The sequence below is a fragment of the Aplysia californica genome, unplaced genomic scaffold, assembly GCF_000002075.1.
Source record: "Aplysia californica isolate F4 #8 unplaced genomic scaffold, AplCal3.0 scaffold00141, whole genome shotgun sequence".
In the NCBI taxonomy this organism is placed as follows: Eukaryota; Metazoa; Mollusca; class Gastropoda; order Aplysiida; family Aplysiidae; genus Aplysia; species Aplysia californica.
In genome coordinates, this window is record NW_004797411.1 from 1,037,458 (window position 1) to 1,040,995 (window position 3,538).

General features: G+C 40.2%; 1 protein-coding gene across 3 annotated transcripts in view; it reads right to left on the reverse strand.

The window, feature by feature from the left end:
• LOC101859008 (neuroactive polyprotein R15) overlaps positions 1–3,538 on the reverse strand; it is a 139,109-nt gene that overhangs the window by 44,687 nt on the left and 90,884 nt on the right. The window lies entirely within an intron of this gene.

The window sequence follows — 3,538 nt, forward strand, 5'->3', positions numbered from 1 at the left end:
CCCTCCTCGTCCTTCCCCCTCCTCTCTCACTGCCCACTAGACAAACCAAGGAAGCCAAGTAAGCAACATTCCTCCAAGTATGGGGACCCAACCCTTCTTTGGCAGGCGGGAATCCATAGACCTATGTATATATAATCTTACAGACTACACTCACACACCCGATGACAGCGGACACAAACAGCCGTGTCCATAGACCTATGTACATATTATCTCACACTTACAAACTACACACACACACACCCAATGACAGCGGAAACAAACAGCCGTATCCATTGACCTATGTATATATGTGAGGCAGCGTGGTGATATCAGGCTCTCGTCAATTTTTGGGTACATAGAGTTATTGGTATCATCTTAAAGCTTGTTCACTTGTCTTTATTGGGTGAAAGAAATATCCATTTATCTTGATTACAAGTCGAGATATTTGCAAAAGAAAGAGATGGAGGTCCCCTGTTTTCAAAGGCAAAATTAGTGAGAAAATGGATGCCAAAGATTAGTTATTTCCTTGGTAACTGAAAATTTATATTTTTGTGCCTTTAATCAACGCTTTTCAGAAAAATCCACCCAGAAATGAGTTCTTTAATGGGCATGAAAGGTGTTGAGTCAAAAAACAAAAATTTGATAAAAATTCACAAACCTGAGAAAAAATGCATGTTTTTTCATTTGGATTATTTTGACGAGAGCCTGATTCCACCACGCTGCTTCACATATTATCTTACAGACTACACACACACACACACACACCCAATGACAGCGGAAACAAACAGCCGTATCCATATAATATGTATATATTATATGCTCGTGCACACACACACAGACACACACACATACACACACATACACACACATATACACACACACACACACACACACACAAATACATACACACATACACACACACATACACACATAATCACACACACACACACACACACACACACACACACACACACACACACACACACACACACACACACACACACACACACACACACACATACATTCTCCCATTTCCAAACTGTCAGTATTCAGAGAAGGATTCATAAAGCTCAAAAACGAAGTCACTGACCTCATCATAGCTGAGTAAACTTTGGAAAGTGCCTTACCAAGGGGTTGGGTTATAACTTTTAAGGGAATCAGTCAAAACATTCTTCTACTGACACTATTTTGGTTCAAATCCCTCTTTGTCAGATACGCTTTCTACTCCATTTGTGAATAACGAATTTGTACCAAGTTATCTTAACCATTCCTGTCCTAAAATGTATAGTAATACCCACATTTAGCGTTCATTAAATCTTTTAGGAGGTGAAATTGCTTGTTCTCTGCCTGTCGGTGCCAGCCTGGATTGAAGGGAGTCTAGCATCCCAATTTACAGACACACCCAAGCAAGAATCCAGCTCACGTCTTCTGCTTGAGACAACAAAGCTCTAAACCGCTATACCACAGACACCTACAGGTTTTTCCCTTTCGAGCAGACATTAATAAAGAATGTGCACAAAGACCAGTTGCTCAAGATAGGCAAAATCATGGCATAGATTAGTAACTGATAACAAAAAGTAAAGTGACAACCTTTTAACAACATTTGTTGTGATTTTTTTAAAGTATCGAGCCTTTTGAACCAACTTAAAAATTTTATTCAAAGATCATACAACGTTTTGAAATGAAACAAAGTGCCCGAGAAAAATGAAACCTTGGTCTGCATGGTATGGGAAACTAGCGGACAGGATAGGCTTTACTGACAGCTAACAGATCAGTTTTGCGGATGACTTTGGTTCAAATCCTCATTTGGACATCTATTCAGCGAATAATGTTGCTTTTTTCAAGATTATTATCTTAAGTTCTACACTAATACAAATGAAGAGTACAGAGTAAACATGACACTGGTCACATATCAATGTGTTTGCCGTTGTCAGTTCTGAATTATTATTTGGTTTGTTTCACTTTGTCCATCAATCCCGTCTTCATCAGAAACGTCTGTTGTCATGTACTATGTACCTGTGATATATCTTCTCCCAAGAGCAATGTGGGAGTAAAAATGACACATTGAACAAAGAGTATCTCTGCCTTTCGGTTAGGGTATCATATCTCACTTAGCCCTTGTTTACCCTGAGAGGTAGGGTCGAAGTGGAAAGTATTTCAAAAGACTTAGCTTAAATCAAAATTCGGGCGTAAAAAGTTTAAAGTCTCGTTTGGGGACATTTATTAAGAACGGCAATACTTTCCGTCCAGATATGACAGATAGCAAGTAAACGTTATGTTAATAGTAAATGTATACCTGATCCCAACCCCCCTCTCTCTATTCATTCTGAGCCCCATCTCTTCACTATTCTTTACCCCCCACCACCTTAGTGGCGTTTGGTGGCGTGTAAAGAGGGTGGGGCTTGTTGTGACCAAACATTGAAATCACTCAGATTATAACGAATGTATAACGACCATGGGTTTTTATGTTGAGCAAATGCAACGATGTCTTTTTGATTGAATGGTGAATCCTTCATGATGAAGCATTCATGATTAAAATGTATCTTTTGCTTTCTATCCACAACATGATTTTAAAATTCTTTGTTTGATGTTGTCCCAGTCTCTTGACTACGAGAAAAAAAAAGAGAATCTACACGATACATTGCTGAGTCGAAGAACAAACAATAAATTTTAATTTAAAACCACCTCAACTCAGCGGCGCTTGCTTCATTGTTTGTCTGATATCCACACGCAGAACCCATGTGAACACAGCTTGTATGCAAAAGATCACTACCAGTTCACACGCTCAAAACTTCATTTGAGTATGCACACACAATGCTATTTCATTGCCAAGAGAGCCGAGTAAAAAAAACCACTATCAAAACATAAACAAGGTTGTATTCATGTAACTGGTGTATGGTTTACAGACTTCAACATTCGTTAAGGACCACTTGCAAACACTACGAATGGTCTTCTTGGGTCGTCCTGCATTTGGGCACTCTTGGACTGATCCAGTGGCTTGATGGCGCTGCCTGAAGCGGACAATGACAGAGTGTGACACTGCAAGCCTTCAGCTGGCAACTTCTCAGGCTCCAACTCCATCTTGTAGCCATGCCATAGCTCTGGCTCGATCAAACTCTCTCAGCTTTTGTCTTGGTGGTATGTTGATGCGATGCTGGATTTTGAGCAAACGGCGGCTTAGATTGTCACCAAAGTGAGCACAGTTCGAGACCGTACGTCCGTTTATGACGTGCACATACATTTTAACTGAGGAATGTCTATGGTGTCGCACATATGTCGATAAAAAATAGCAAATGTGGTTAAAATTCCCCTAAGATTTCCGTGCAGTACGTGGTGGTTTTGCCTCTTAAGGAAGCTTTGCAGTGCGCTTTGGTAACCCATTAACACTTTCAGAGTTTGAAACTTTCCTTGCTGGGTTTTTTGTTTTCAAATTAAAATCAAACAGGGCTCTCTTTCAAGGTGGTCCATAACTTAAGTGGAAGTCTGCATTTCCTCGCGAAACGGTCTCTCGCTCTCGTTCTCTCTCTCTCTCTCTCTCTCTCTCTCTCTCTCTCTCTCT